Source organism: Mobula birostris, chromosome 22 (assembly GCF_030028105.1).
Source record: "Mobula birostris isolate sMobBir1 chromosome 22, sMobBir1.hap1, whole genome shotgun sequence".
In the NCBI taxonomy this organism is placed as follows: domain Eukaryota; kingdom Metazoa; phylum Chordata; class Chondrichthyes; order Myliobatiformes; family Myliobatidae; genus Mobula; species Mobula birostris.
The window spans coordinates 63,772,251-63,788,526 of NC_092391.1; the positions used below are offsets into that span (position 1 = coordinate 63,772,251).

Below are 16,276 nucleotides of genomic sequence, written 5' to 3' on the forward strand. Positions count from 1 at the left end.
ATTTATAACAGTGGGATAGAATCAGTCCGTGAGTCTATTCCCACTGATGCAGACCTGCTCAGTCTTTCCAGAATGTCTCTTACCATTTTAAAATTCCAAAGTCTGCTGTTCTTAAAATCTACTTTACAAAAGAGAACAGCTCCTCCTTATTTCTAACCCTTCATTTTCCTGCATTGCTCTTACATGCCCCCGGGTACACATCATTTCATCAGTCCTGTGTGTTGAGGGAAAAGCAGTAACAGAATGCAGAATAAAGAATTACAATTACAGAGAAAGTGCAGTGCAGGCAGATAGTAAGATGCAAAGTTACAACGGGGTAGATTGTAGGGTCAAGAGTTCATCTTATTGTACAAGAGGCCTGTTCAATAGTCTTATAACAGAGGGGTAGTAACTGTCCTTCAGCCTCCTGTTATGTGCTTTCAGGCTTTTGTACACTCAGTGTCCACTTTACCAGGAGCCTCCCGTACCTACTGAAGTGGCCACTGAGTGTATGTTCGTGGTCTTCTGCTGGAGCCTATCCACTTCAAGGTTCAGAGATGCTCTTCCACACACCACTGATGCAACACACGGCTATTTGAGTTACAGCTTAACCCAGTCTGGCCATTCTCCTCTGACCTCTCTCATTAACAAGGTATTTTCACGTACAAAACTGCTATTCAATTGATCTTTTTGCTTTTCTCTGTAAACTCTAGAGACTGCTGTACATGAAATTCCCAAAAGATCAGCAGTTTCTGAGCTTCACAAACCACCTTGTCTGGCACCAACAATCTGTCAAGGTCACTTAGGTCACATTTCTTCCCCATTCTCATGTTTGGTCCAGCCAACAACTGAACCTCTTGACCATGTCTGCATGCTTCTATCGACTGAGTTGCTGCCACATGATTGACTGATTAGATATTTGTATTAATGAGCAGATGTATAGGTGTACCTAACGAAATGGCCACAGAGTCTACCTTCTGCTCAAGCAAAGTGTTGTTGGGGGTGGGGGTGGGGGGGAAGGAATAGGGTAGTAGAAGAAATGTTCTGGAAGGGTGGGGTTTTTAATTTTATTGGCCACTTTTCCAAGATAGCAAGAACTGTAGACAGAGGCCACGAAAGAGAGGCTGGTTTCTGTGATGTGTTGAGCTATATGTCCTGACACAAGTCCATGGAAGGGAGGCTGGATTTTCAAGATCAGACCAAAATTCCTTTGTTTTTGTTATAAGCAACATGATAAAAAGACTGTGCTCTGCAGAAAGCTATGTCACGTTCACAGGAATGTTAATAATTATAAAATAAAAAGTTCATTTCCTAAGAATGAGTTCTGCACACCAGCAAAACCATATAAAGGTTTAATATACTTGAGATACTGAGAGAAGGTTGCTTATCCCTGGCCACTGCAGACCATGTATCCTGGGGTTTGTTTTATTCCCTCTCACACACATCATCACTCTGGGGCAAAAGATCAACTACTTTTTAGGGAGGGATCCTTCTCCTCTGGTGAAGCAGCTTGTCCTGTTCATTCAGGGGCAGCTCACTCACCTTTGGTCCCCACCGAACACTCAGCTCTCTCCTGTGGCTCCAGGTAGCTGTTTGCATGTGACAGTGGCTACACCCCGGTACACCACTTCGACAGGCGGGTTAAACCAGGTAAGGATAGCCGGCAGCCTCATATCCCGGTGAGATAGGGACATGCCTGTTTTGGCATGCGAAGTCGGCTCTGGTGGACTGGGTGGGTGGGATCTACAGTGAGATCCAGTGAGGAAGGCAGTTCTGCAACACTCTGTGGAGAATGAACAACATGACAAGGAACAAAAGACGTCAAAGTCATCCACTGCAACCAAGGAAGACCCCAGTTTGTGACACTTGTTCGTAGCACTGAACCTGGATTTCCCAGGTCGAGAGAGTGGAACTGCCCTAGTATAATGGCTTTTCCACTTTAAAATCTCCCCAGCACAGGTTTCCTGTTATTGTTGAACATGATGGACAACCACACAACATGTGGAGAGAATGTACGTATTCCAGAAAGGCTTGCATTTGTATAGTATTGTGAACAAACCTTTTAGAACATCCCGAAAGACTTCACAACTCTGAACTACTTTTGAGTCTCTCGTCACAGTACATGGGGAGCAAACTCAAACCTCAGTGATGTCCAGCACAGTGACATGAGTCAAACTTGAAGGCAGCCACTTCACAGAGTGAGCAGTTTGTTTATTTATTAAGGTACAGTGTGGAATAGGCCCTTCTGGCCCAGTGAGCCACACCATCCAACAACCCACTGATCTAACCCTAGCCTAATCACAGGACCAATTAACCGGTACACCTTTGGACTGTGGGAGGATACCCACACGCACACGGACAGGAACATACAAACCTACCTTCAGAAGACACCAGAAATAAAGCCCAAACTCTGATGCCCTGAGTTGAAAGAGGCAGGTTTTAGGGCGCCACGGTGGTGTAGCGGTTAGCGTAGCTCTAATACAGCGCCAGCAACCGGGGTTCAATTCCCGCTGCTGTCTGTAATGATCTTGTATGTTCTCCCTGTGACCGTGTGAGTTTTCTCTGAGTGCTCCCACACCCCACAGACATATCGATTATAAGTTGATTGGTCACATGGGTTTATTTGGGCAGAAGTATGTTTGAGGACACCCACGTGGTCACCAGGAAGAACGTACAAACTTCTTACAGAGGGTGTCCAAACTGAACTCTGAACTCCGGCACCTCCAGCTAGAATAACGTCGCACTAACCGCTACACTACCATGGCAAATCTCATTAACAACATGGAATTGCCTCATTATCCCTCAATTAAGGGTTCCCAACCTGGGGTCCATGGACACCTTGCTCAATGATATTGGTCCATGGCAAAGAAGTGGTTGGGAACCCCTGAACTAGAGAGGGCACTGTTAATGCCCCCGGAATGTCCAAAAACACTGGCTATGAATTGCTTTCATAGCAATGCCACCTCTCCAGCCATAGTTTACATGAAGCCTCACAACAGCAGTTGGTCAAACTGTTCTGCTGAGGAAGAACCACTGGGCAAGTCGACAGGAAACAACTTTCTCAAAATCTCTGTTTAAAATCAAGTTCAAGTTTATCATCATCTGACTGTTTGTATATACAAGCAAACATTAAAAACTTTCCTCCAGATTGTCGTGCACCCACAAGACATCACACACAGAATGCAAAATAACATTACCATAGAATAAGTTAATAAAATATAATTCAAAATGCATGTAGTGTGCAGCACAGATAAACAGTAAACAGCTCTGTGTCCTAGTGATGAGTGCTCGGTGGTGGCAGGGTATTTATAAGTCTCACAGCCTGAGGGAAGAATCTGTCACCCAGTCTGGCAGTCCTAGTCCTGATGCTCCTGTACCACCTTCCTGATGGTAATGGGTCAAAGAGATTGTGGGATGGGTGGTAGTGGGTAAGGAGATTGTGGGATGGATAGTAGTGGGTAAAGAGATTGTGAGATGGGTGGTAGTGGGTAAAGAGATTGTGGGATGGGTGGTAGTGGGTAAAGAGATTGTGGGATGGGTGGTAGTGGGTAAAGAGATTGTGAGATGGGTGGTAGTGGGTAAAGAGATTGTGGGATGGGTGGTAGTGGGTAAAGAGATTGTGAGATGGGTGATAGTGGGTAACGAGATTGTGGGATGGGTGGTAGTGGGTAACGAGATTGTGAGATGGGTGATAGTGGGTAACGAGATTGTGAGATGGGTGGTAGTGGGTAACGAGATTGTGGGATGGGTGGTAGTGGGTAGAGAGATTGTGAGATGGGTGATAGTTCTCAGCAATGCTTCAGGCCCTTCGTCTGCAACACTGTCAGTAAATGTCATAGACAGAGGGGAGGGAGACCCCGGTGATCCACTCGGTAGTTTTTTACCATCACTCGGTGGTAATGCAACCAGACAGAATAGTGCTGTACAGTACAGGACCTTTGACATACAATGTTGTGCCCACCTTTTAACCTACTCCAAGATCAATCTAACCCTTCCCTCCCTCCCACATAGCCCTCCAGTTTTCTTTCATCTATATGCCTGTCTAAGAGTCTTTTAAAGACTCTGTACTATTCTATGTTCTAAACGTCCTTAGTGTAAGAGTCTTTTAAATGTCCTTAGCGTACCTGTCTCTACCACCGCCCCTGGCCTTGAACTGCTGCTACTAAGTTAACAAATTTCACATCACATGCCAGTGATAATAAACCTGATTCTGATTCTGAGCATGTTCCACTCACACACCACTCTCTGTGTTTTCAGCAATTGGATCAAAGGGATAAACAAATGGATAATACCATCTGGTATGGAGGGGGGCTACTGCACAGGATCAGAAAAGGCTGCAGAAAGTTGTAAACCCAGTCAGCTCCATTATGAACACTAGCCTCCCCAGCACTGAGGACACCTTCAAAAAGTGATGCCTCAAAAAGGCAGCATCCATCATTAGGGGCTCCCATCACTCAGGACATGCCTTGTTCTCATTGCTATTATCCAAAAGAAGGTACAGGAGCCTGAAGACACACACTCAATGTTTCAAAAACAGCTTCTTCCCTTCGGCCATCTGATTTGTGAATGGACACTGAACCCATGAATACTACCTCAGCAGGTTTTTGTGCTGGATCTACCACCAGGCTCACAATTAGACCCAGCATGCACAGTGATGCCAAGACAGAGGCCCAGCATCCTGCGTCGAGTGACTCTGTTCCCAGGGCCTTTCCACCATCTCCTTGCATAAGCAGGCATACACACCACTTGCCCAGATCAGTGCGGCTCTAATAATCATCAAGGAGCACATCATCACTGACAGAGCAATCTGCTTGTTTAATTCCCCACCAACCTTTCTTAAAATTCACCCTCTCCACCAACAGGACTTGTCACCTACATTGTGTTTTCACCAGCCCTCCTGCAGCACCTCCGAAAGCCAACATCAGCAGGAACATCACCACTTACAGTTTCCCCTCTGACTTCAACCACATCTACACTCAATGGCAACTTTATTAGGTACCTCTGGTACCAAATAAAGCTGCCAGTAAAGTTTGTGTTTACAGCTTTCTTCTGCTCTAGCGCATCCACCTCAAAGTTCGATGTGTTGTGTATTCAGAGATGCTCTTCTGCACACCACAGTTCTAACACGTGGTTACTTGAATTACTATCACCTTCCTGTCAGTCTTGTCATTCTCCTCGGCCGCTCAATGGATGCTTTTTGGTTTTCTCTGTAAACTCTAGACTCTATTGTGTGTGAAAATCCCAAGAGATCAGCAGTTTCTGAGATACACAAACCACCCCATCTGGCACCAATAATCATTGCACAATTAAAGTCACTCAGACTCTGCATGGTTTTATGCATTGAGTTGCTGCCACATGATTGGTTGGCAAGACATTTGCATTAACAAGTAGGTGTACAGCTGACAAGAGTGGCCACTGAGTGCATTTCTCAATGGGTCTAAATTCTGGCCATTAAGAGACCCAAATTATAAATGCTGGCTTTCTTAGTGATGCCAGGATCTTATAATTGGAATAGTTTGCAAGAACTGACGGTGCAATACACACAACAGGTCAATAAGCATCTGAGAAGGAGAGATAAGCTGAAAGACCTGGGTGGGTCTGCCATGCTAGCAGTTTGTTCACAAGTCTAAGGAGAGATTTTCTGAAGGCCATTTGACTGCCTGTACAATGTTTTCTTCAAACCTTCAGTGAGACATGACACCTTGTCGAGGAGATCCAACCAAAATTGTCAACATCAGAATCAATCAGCAAATGTCATGAAATCTGTTAACTCTGCAGCAGCTGCACAATGCAATACATGATAATATAGAGAAGAAATAAATAAGCCAATTCCAGTGAGTGAGTGTGTATGTGTGTATATATATATGTGTGTGTGTGTGTGTGTGTGTGTGTGTGTGTATATATATATATATAAAATAGTTAAATTAAAAATAGTCGTGCAAAAAGAGAATTTTTTTTAAAGTAAGGTAGAGTTCATGGTTTCAATACTCATTTAGAAATCTGATGGCAGAGGGGAAGAAGCTGTTCCTGAATCGCTGAGTGTGTGGGCTTCTGTACTTCCTCCCTGATGGTAGTATTGAGAAGAGGGTACATCCTGCATGAAGGGTCCTTAATGATGCATGCCGTCTTTTGAGGCATTGCTCCTTAAACATGCCTTGGATACTACTGAGGCTCATACCCATGATGGAGCTGACTCATTTTACAAGTTTCTATAGCTTCTTTCAATCCTGAACAGAACCCTCTCCCTGCTCCCGTACCAGATGGTGCTGCAGCCAGTCAGAATGCTCTGCACAGTACATCTATGAAAGTTTTCAAGTGTTTTGGGTGACAAACCAAATCTCCTCAAACCCTTGATGAAATAAAGCTGCTGTCTTACCTTCTTTGCAATGCAGAAGATAATCTTCAAACTAGTAGCCTTGCATCATATTAAATGAATTATATGCAGTTCCACCAGTCATTTTAATTTCAGTTTGGCATATTTATAGAGCCATGGAGTGCTACAGAAACAGGCCCTTCAGCCCATTTAGTCTGAGCCAAATGATTATTCTTCCTCATCCCATCAACTTGCCCCTGGACTGGAGCACTCCATTCCCCTCCCATCCATAACTCATGAAAATTTCTCTTAAATGTTACCTTCGAACCACACCCACCACTTCCACTGGCAGCCCATCCTGCACACTCACCACCAGGGGTCCTCAACCTGGGGTCAAAATACCCCTCGGTTCATGGTGGGGGTCTGCAGCATAAAAAGATTCATGGAAACCCCTGCTCTGGGTGAATGTTCCCCATAAGCATGTCACCTTCTACCCTTAATCTATGACTTTTAGTTCTAGTCTCACCCAACCTCAGTGGAAAAAGCCTACTTGTATATACCCTATCTATACCCCTCATAGTTTGGAATACCTATCTATACCACTCATAATTTTATATATCTACTTATACTCATAATTTTGCATATTTTTGCTTGCGCAAGGGGTGGGCGGGATGGTGAGTTTCAGGGTTTCAATGTTTCTGTTAGGGCATATTCTGGAGTTAGATAACATAGCAAGATATTACCTTCCATAACCAATCTTTAGACCTGAATGTGGATTGTACTTTAAGTTTAAAATATAGCCCTGGACAATAATTGCTAGAGCTGTGAACAGCAGTTAATTGAAAAACCAGACAATGCTAATAAACATTTTGGGTGTCTGGGGTGTGGGTGCGAAGAAGGTGGTATGAAAGTTATATGTACTTCAAAGGAAGCATTGTAGATACATTGTTACTTTAGAATTATCCCTTGATCTTTTAGCATATAAAATGCCATGTAATATTGCCTGCTGTTTGTTTTGTTGAATAAAACACTTCTATATACACTAGCTTCAGCATCTCTCCGGTGACTTTGTTCACATTACTACAATTTCTATCATTCATTCTAGGGGTTTCTTGTTTTGTGGATGTCTGTGAAGAGTACGAATTTCAGACTGTATACTGAATACATTCTCTGATATTGTGAACCTTTGAACTCTCATAATTTTGTTTACCTTTGCCTATATTTCTGACTTTACCTCAGTTTCATTACGATTAAACTCCATCGCAAGATGAAAAGAAAGTTCTGGAAAATTATAATAGGTTTTGCAAAAACTTACTGTTCCCAACCCACTCACCCTACCTCACAGAGAACAAAGTAGAGCTCTTTCTTCTCACTTCACCGTTATCAATACTTTTCGATTCAGAGCTGATGTTTTTTTTTCTTTTGTTTTAAGCAAGAAACCCCAAAAGAGCACCTCTAAGGTTTTACTTGAGGGAAAATTTTTTTTCCACTGATAAAACTCAACATCAGCATTAAATTTTGATTGCGCAGAATCTTCTCTCTCTCATGCTCCTTTAAGAATTCATGAAGCCACTCGCAAGATGCTCTTTTTAGCGGCTGATCGATTCCTTTAGTTCCATGCGATGTGCAGGTCAGGGAAGCAAACTGGAAGATGGTAAATTTTAACAGGCGTGCGTGCGTGTGTGTGTGTGTGTGTGTGTGTGTGTGTGTGTGTGTGTGTGTGTGTGTGTGTGTATATCTGTATATATGTTGCTATGATTTACCTTGTATAAACATCAAACATAATTTGACTTAACTCTTAACTGAAGTATTTCCTTAAATAAATACCATTTATTGCGATTCCCCCCACCCTTTTGCACTACCTGTTTAACCTATTTAACTGTAATTCACAGGTTTCAATTGCACTGCTGCTGCATAGCAACAAATTTCACAACACACACCGATGATGTTAAACCAGATTCTGATTCTGAAATAAAACACACCAGAATTGAACTCAAAATATTATCAGAATCAGATTTAATATCACTGGCATAAGTCATTAGATTTGTTATTGAGAAGCTCCAAGTATACAGTTTGGAGCTTGATGTTTTTAAGATAAATATTTTTGGAATATAACGAAAAATGTTCCTGAAGAGGCACGGAGAAATTGTAGATAAAACTCCAAACGTTGTTTCACCAGCACTTCAGACAGGCTTGGAGAATTACCTCCTTCGGATGAGTGGATGGACAAGCTGGGTTTCGCATATTTCCTTTCTAGTTCCAACAGGTAGCGATGTTGTTGTCAAATAGTCCACATTGACATCACATAAAATACAAGTGGATGGTATCCCAAATAATCTGTCGATCTTAACCCCTTGACAGAAAGAAATAACTGTGATAACTGCTACAAGGTTACTTCATATTAAAGTGAATGGGTACAACTAGTTTGGTGTCGGCTTCAAAACTCATTTCATCAAAAAAATAGTAAGCACTATCAAAGTGACAATTGGAAAGACAGATCACAGCTCTGCCACCCAAGCATTTTCATTTCCTGTCCTCTGCTACTAAAGCAGCCAGCAATAATCACAGACCCCACCCACCCTGGACATGGTCTCTTCTCCCCCCTCTCATCGGGCAGAAGATACAAATTGCTGAAAGGCACATCTCACCAGGCTCAAGGATAGCTTTTTTTCCTGCCCGTCACACCACTGGCATTTAGGGCAGCAATGAAGGTCCTCCATTTCTGACCATGCTGTTGCACACAGATATAGAATGATTCACAAGACCATAAGATATAGGAGCAGAATTAGGCCATTTGGCCCATCGAGTCTGCTCCAACATTTCAACATGGCACCAGGGGATGGGGGAAGAGGGCAGGAGGGAGGGAGAGAGGCCTCTGACAGCCATGCCCTGTCTCGATTTATATATCACATGTAAGTCAGTAGTTTTATATTTATTCGACATTGTTAAATGCACTGTGTGATAATATGATCTGTATAAACAGTTTGCAAGCCAAGCTTTTCACTGTATCTTGATACATCTGACAATAATAAACCAATTACAAAAGTAACCTAGAATCTTGAGTAGCTGGCAGATTAAAACAGCCCTTGTGCCTGGGCACATCTCTCTTCCTTCCATAACTTTAGCACAGCCCAAACTTGGCTGCTGTCATCCTTATACATCCCAACCCATCAATATCTCTTTTTCAGCACAAAGACACTTTAGCATCCAATGTCAAAAGTATCTCCATGCAGTTAAAGTTCTTGTGCCCACCATACCCTCCAAAAGCTCAAACTCCAGTTTGTTATCTTTTGCGCGCAGGATGAACGCCCAAGTTGGTGCGGACTTCCATTGGTTCTGTTATTAAGTATGCCTGCAAGAAAATGAATCTTGGGGCTGTATATGGCGACATACATGTACTTAGACAACAAATTAGCTTTGAAATTTGAACTCTATTTTCTCCGATAATGAAGTTCCTCTCTTCAATCCAGAACTTTCTACACCGGCTCCCGGAAACCCTTTATCAGCCACGCCATCATAATCGACCAGATATTTGGTCCCCTCTCATTCTTGAACCAACCGGCAAAACCTTAATCACTAACGTTGAGCAGCATTTTGACCACTTAGATTATTTTGAACTGAAGTTGACTTTATTTTTTTGTTCTAGTTGTGTCCTTTCTTGTAAAAATTGTGTATAATTCATAATTTTTTCTTGCAAATGCAGCTTATACAATGCTGTGTGATGCTGCTTCAGGTTTTTGATTACACCTGGGTATACTTGTGCCTTTGACAATAAACTCGATTTTAACTTTGTACAACACACACCAAATGCTGGAAGAACTCACGTGCCACTGACCTCACGCTCTTGCCATTTTGCTAGTTTTTTGTGCAGGGGGAGGGGGATTTGGGGGTCGACGTTGTAGTATCTCTTGCGAGTGGAGGGGGGCTTGAGGGCCAATATTCTCGTTGCGTTTTGTGCAGGGGAGGGGGATTTGGGGGCCAATGTTGTTGTATTTCTTGCGAGGGGAGGGGATTTGAGGGCCAATATTCTCATTGTGTTTTATGCAGGGGGAAGGGCACTTGGGGGTCAACATTCATGTTGCCATTCTTTTTTGTGCAGGGGATTGAGTTTACTCTTTCTCTTTGAACTGACTTCCATGGTTTTCTTTGTTCTGGCTACCTGGAGAAGAAAAACATATGTTTCCTGTAATTCACAGGTGTTTTTTTTCTACTAGTATGTATTACATTGTACTGCTGTCACAAACATAAGTGATATGCTGGTGATATTAAATCCAATTCTGATTCTCATCCTTGACGGTAGCTATAAAAGATTTCTGAACTGTCTTCAGCTTATACCTGCTTCATAATGACATGGAGGTTGTTGCAAAGTTACAACAGACCCAGTCTCAAAGCACTCCAGACTACTCAAGAGATTCTGCAGAAACTGGAAATTCAGAGCAACACACACAAAATGCTGAAGGAACTCAGCAGGCCAGGCAGCATCTAATGAGAGGAATAAACAGTTGATGTTTCAGGCTGAGACCCTTCATCAGGATAGGAAAAGAAGGGGGAAGTAGGTGGAGAGCAGCGTGTACAAGCCAGAAGGTGATAGGTGAAACCTTTGCCATCTGATTTCTGAAAGGACATTGAACCCATAAACACCGCCTTTTTTATTTTATTTTTTTTACTACTTAATTAAGTATTCAATAACTTACTATAATTCTGTAGCAAATACATCAAATTTCATGACATATGCTGGTGATATTGAACCTGACTCTGATCACTGGAAGAAAATAAACAGTCGACTTTTCAGGCCCAGAACCTTCATCAGAGTTCTGAAAAAGCAGGGATTCCCGGACAGGGGTCCATGGCATAAAAAAAAGGTTAGGAATGCCTGTAAGAGTCTCGGCCTGACATGTCAACTGTTGATTCCCCTCTATTGGTGCCCTGCCTGATTTGCTCTAGATTTATGCATGTGTGTGCATCTGTAGTATCAGTGCGTTTAGTCTGTGGTAAAGAAGACAAATGCAATGTTGGCATTTATTTCAAGGGGAATAAAATATAAAAGCAATAAGATACTGCTGAGACTTTATAAGACACCAGTCAGGCCACACTTGGAGTACTGTCAACAATTTTGGGCCCAATATCTCAGAAAAGATATGTTACCAACAGAGTCCAGAGGAGGTTCATGAGAATGATTCCAAGAATGAAGAATTTAACACACGAGGAGCGTTTGGCAACTTTGGGCCTGTACTTACAGGAATTTAGAAGAATGCCAGGGGTGGGGGTGGGGGGGGGGGGGGGAAATCTCATTCAAACCTACAGAAGGTTGAAAGGACTAGATACGTTGGATGTGGTGAGGATGTTTCCTTTTCTGGGGGTATCCAGAACTAAAAAGTTCAGTCTCAAAATTGAAGACCAACCTTTTAGAACAGAGGTAAGAAGAGGTAAGAGAACAGAGGTAATGCTGAGCTTGTTGACTTTATTAACTTTGCCTCCAACTTTCACCCTGCCCTCAAGTTTACCTGGTCCATTTCCGATATCTCCCTCCCCTTTCTAGATCTTTCTGTCTCTATCTACTGCTTATCTACTGATGTCTACTATAAGCCTACTGACTCTCACAGCTATCTGGACTAATCCTCTTCTCACCCTGTCTCTTGCAAAAATGCCATCCCCTTCTCGCAATTCCTCCGTCTCCGCCACATCTGCTCTCAGGATGAAGCTTTTTATTCCAGGATGAAGGAGATGTCCTCCTTTTTTAAAGAAAGGGGCTTCCCTTCCTCCACCATCAACTCTGCTCTCAAATGCATCTCCCCCATTTCACACACATCTGCTCTCACTCCATCCTCCTGCCACCCACTAGGAAAAGGGTTCCCCTTGTCCTCACCTACCACCCCACCAGCTTCCGGATCCAACATATAATTCTCTGTAACTTCTGCCACCTCCAACGGGATCCTACCACTAAGCACATCTTTCCCTCCCCCACTTTCTCTGCTTTCCGCAGGGATCGCTCCCTACGCGATGCCCTTGTCCATTCATCTCCCCCATCCCGCCCCACTGATCTCCCTCCCAGCACTTATCCTTGTAAGTGGAACAAGTGCTACACATGCCCTTACACTTCCTTCCTCACTACCATTCAGGGTCCCAGACAGTCCTTCCAGGTGAGGCGACACTTCACCTGTGAGTTGGCAGGGGTGATATACTGCGTCCGGTGCTCCCGATGCGGTCTTCTATATATTGGCGAGACCCGACGCAAACTGGGAGATCGTTTCGCTGAACACCTACGCTCTGTCCGCCAGAGAAAGCAGGATCTCCCAGTGGCCACACATTTTAATTCCACATCCCATTCCCATTCTGATATGTCTATTCACGGCCTCCTCTACTGTAAAGATGAAGCTTCACTCAGGTTGGAGAAACAATACCTTATATTCCATCTGGGTAGCCTCCAACCTGATGGCATGAACATTGACTTCTCAAACTTCCACTAATGCCCCACCTCCCCCTCGTACCCCATCCGTTATTTATGTATTTATATACACACATTCTTTTTCTCTCTCTCCTCTTTCTCCCTCTGTCCCTCTCACTACACCCCTTGCCCATCCTCTGGGTTTCCCCCCTCCCCCTTTTCTTTCTCCCTAAGCCTCCTGTCCCATGATCCTCTCAAATCCCTTTTGCCAATCAACTGTCCAGCTCTTGACTCCATCCCTCCCCCTCCTGTCTTCTCCTATCATATCGGATCTCCCCCTCCCACTTTCAAATCTCTTACTAGCTCTTCCTTCAGTTAGTCCTGATGAAGGGTCTCGGCCCAAAACGTCGACTGTACCTCTTCCTAGAGATGCTGCCTGGCCTGCTGCGTTCACCAGCAACTTTATGTGTGCTGCTTGAAATTCCAGCATCTGCAGATTTCTTCGTGTTAGAGGTAAGGAGGAGTTTTTTTTAGTCAGATAGTAGTGATCTGTGGAATGCTCTGCCACAGACAGTGGTGGAGACCAAGTCCATGGTTATATTTAAGGTGGAAGTTGATATTTTCCTGATCAGTCAGGGCATCAAAGGATATGGTGAGAAGGCAGGTGTGTGGGGTTGAGTGGGATCTGGGATCAGCCATGATGGAATGGTATAGCAGAGTCAATGGACCGAATGGCCTAATTTTGCTCCTATCTCTTATGGTCTTCTATAGATATATAGAGAGAGAGCAAGAGCAAGAGTGAGAAAGAGAGAGAGGAGAAAAAAGAAAAAAAAAGGAAATAAATAAATAAATTAGGATGAGGAAGGAAGAAGAACACCTGCCATTATCAGAGTATTCCTGTACAGTAGAAAGCAAATAAAACTACAGATGCTGGAATCTGAACAAAAACTGAGGAAAGATCAGTTCCGAGGAAAGGTTCCTGTCCCAAACATTGACTGCTTTCTCTCCACAGATGCGACTTGACTTTATTTACTTATTGAGATACAGCACGGAACAGCCACACTGCCCAGCAATCCGATGCCAGCACCAGCCTAAGCATGGGACAATTTACAATGGCCAATTAACCTACGAACCCATACGTATTTGGAATGTGGGAGGAAACTGGCGCACTCGGAGGAAACCCACGCAGACCCAAGAAGAACATACAAACTCCTTACAGGCAGTGGTGGGAATTGAACCCGGGTCACTGGTACTGTAAAGCGTTGTGCTGACCACTGCACTACCGTGCGATGGGAATTGAACCCGGGTCACTGGTATTGTAAAGCGTTCTGCTAACCACTAGACTACCGTGTGATGGGAATTGAACCCGGGTCACTGGTACTGTAAAACGTTGTGCTAACCACTACACTACCGTGCGATGGGAATTGAATCCGGGTCACTGGTACTGTAAAACGTTGTGCTGACCACTGCACTACCGTGCGATGGGAATTGAACCCGGGTCACTGGTACTGTAAAGCGTTGTGCTGACCACTACACTACCGTGTGATGGGAATTGAACCCGGGTCACTGGTACTGTAAAGCGTTGTGCTGACCACTACACTACCGTGCGATGGGAATTGAATCCGGGTCACTGGTACTGTAAAACGTTGTGCTGACCACTAGACTACCGTGTGATGGGAATTGAACCCGGGACACTGGTATTGTAAAGTGTTGTGCTGACCACTACACTACCGTGCGATGGGAATTGAATCCGGGTCACTGGTACTATAAAGTGTTGTGCTGACCACTACACTACCGTGCGATGGGAATTGAACCCGGGTCACTGGTACTGTAAAGCGTTGTGCTGACCACTGCACTACCGTGCGATGGGAATTGAATCCGGGTCACTGGTACTGTAAAGTGTTGTGCTGACCACTGCACTACCGTGCGATGGGAATTGAATCCGGGTCACTGGTACTGTAAAGCGTTGTGCTGACCACTACACTACCGTGTGATGGGAATTGAACCCGGGTCACTGGTACTGTAAAGCGTTGTGCTGACCACTGCACTACCGTGCGATGGGAATTGTCAAAGCCCTTTTTTTGTCATTTTCAATTTGTGTCATTATATTCCTGAGTTTTGGCTGCTCTCAGTTCATCTGCTTATTGAACCGCTTTTTGCAATGTTATGGGAAAAAAAACTCATCAATGCAAATTAAAAACAGAACTGATGTCAACTGGGGACATTGGGCCAGAACGCTAATCTGATCATTGTCCTCCCAAGTATTGGCTGCAATCGACTCCGGAGTCAATTTCTCACCAATTCACAACATCTGTCGCAAATCTTGACAACTAGCAGACTTGTGACACGTAGCTCCAGCAAGCAGTGGGTGTTTCCTGCATTCCACTTGGCAAGGCAAATCCTCAAAGGAAATGGTGGAGGTTAGTCAGGCAGGATCTTCCTCTTCTGCCAGATGCTGACTGCGGCTTACCAGTCAATTGCAGAGCAGTAATGTCTACTCTGGAGTGGATGTGTAGAGGATGTTCACTATGGTGGAGGGGTCTTTGGACCAGACGGCACGGCTACAGAATAGAGGGGAGGCTCTTTAGAACAGAGAAGAGGAGGAATTTCTCCCTCTGCCACTTCAGAAACCAGCAGTTCAAACTAAATAGGAGAAAGAGATGACATCACGCGCGGCACTTTGGTGGCGATGTCTGCTACCTGTCAAGTAGGGACTGTGCACAATCCTAATTTGATGGAGACAGACGTGAGAGTGCAGAGGGACATCTGGAAAACTTCTGAAATGCCCGCTTCGCTGCCGCTGCTACTGTGTGCTAACCGGAATCTCCGGAGCAGAAGGCCCTGAAATCCTCGGCTTTGTGTGTTTCAGCGGCCGGGGGCGAGGTGGAAGGCACCCGGCAGAGGATGTCGCTCGGGAGGCTGGTCGGAAGCTCGAAGTTTTTCGGACAGGTGGACTCAGTGTCGGCTGTGGTCAGCTGCTTCCAAGGCATCGGCAGGTTGACAGTGCCTGGAGGTTTATGGCAGGGAGTTTCTCCCTTTTGCTGCCTGCTATCGGGGACTCGGGAGTCGATCGACTCGGGGAATTTGAGATTTTATTTACTGTGCCCATGGTTTGTTCTTCATCAAATTACGGAATTGCTTTGCACTGCTGTAACTATATGTTATAATTATGTGGTTTTGTCAGTGTTGGTCTTTGGTTTGTCCTGTTTTCTGTGATATCACTCCGGAGAAACATTGTATCATTTCTTAATGCATGTATGCATTTCTAAATGACAATAAAAGAGGACTGATTGTTCTCATAATCTAAATACGATTCATTGAGGTAGGTTCACTGTTTTGACTCCTCTGATTATATGTCCATCACATATAATTATTCACGTTATTCACGCTGAATATGGGATAATCCAGCATCTTGGGGTATTCAGGTCCTTCTACAGATGCACAGCAGGGAGCTTCCTGACAAGCAGCATCACTGCATGGTACAGAAACTGCACTGTGGCAGAGAGGACAGCTCTACAATGGGGAACCAAAACTGCCCAACGTATCACTGGCACCAGCCTGCCCACCATCAAGGACATATATACAGAAAGGAGCAGGGT

The 16,276-nt window shown here is 44.3% G+C and overlaps 1 protein-coding gene across 7 annotated transcripts in view; it reads right to left on the reverse strand.

Annotated features, from left to right (window-relative positions):
* The window catches only part of hic2 (hypermethylated in cancer 2), a 171,925-nt gene that overhangs the window by 54,807 nt on the left and 100,842 nt on the right, over positions 1–16,276 (reverse strand). Inside the window, exon 1 of one of the 7 annotated variants that reach the window (XM_072240899.1) lies at positions 1,522–1,746. The exons of the other annotated variants lie outside the window; for them this stretch is intronic. The gene's annotated coding sequence lies outside the window, so the exon portion shown is untranslated. Of the gene's footprint in view, positions 1–1,521; positions 1,747–16,276 lie in introns of those variants that run through there. 7 annotated transcript variants of the gene reach the window in all.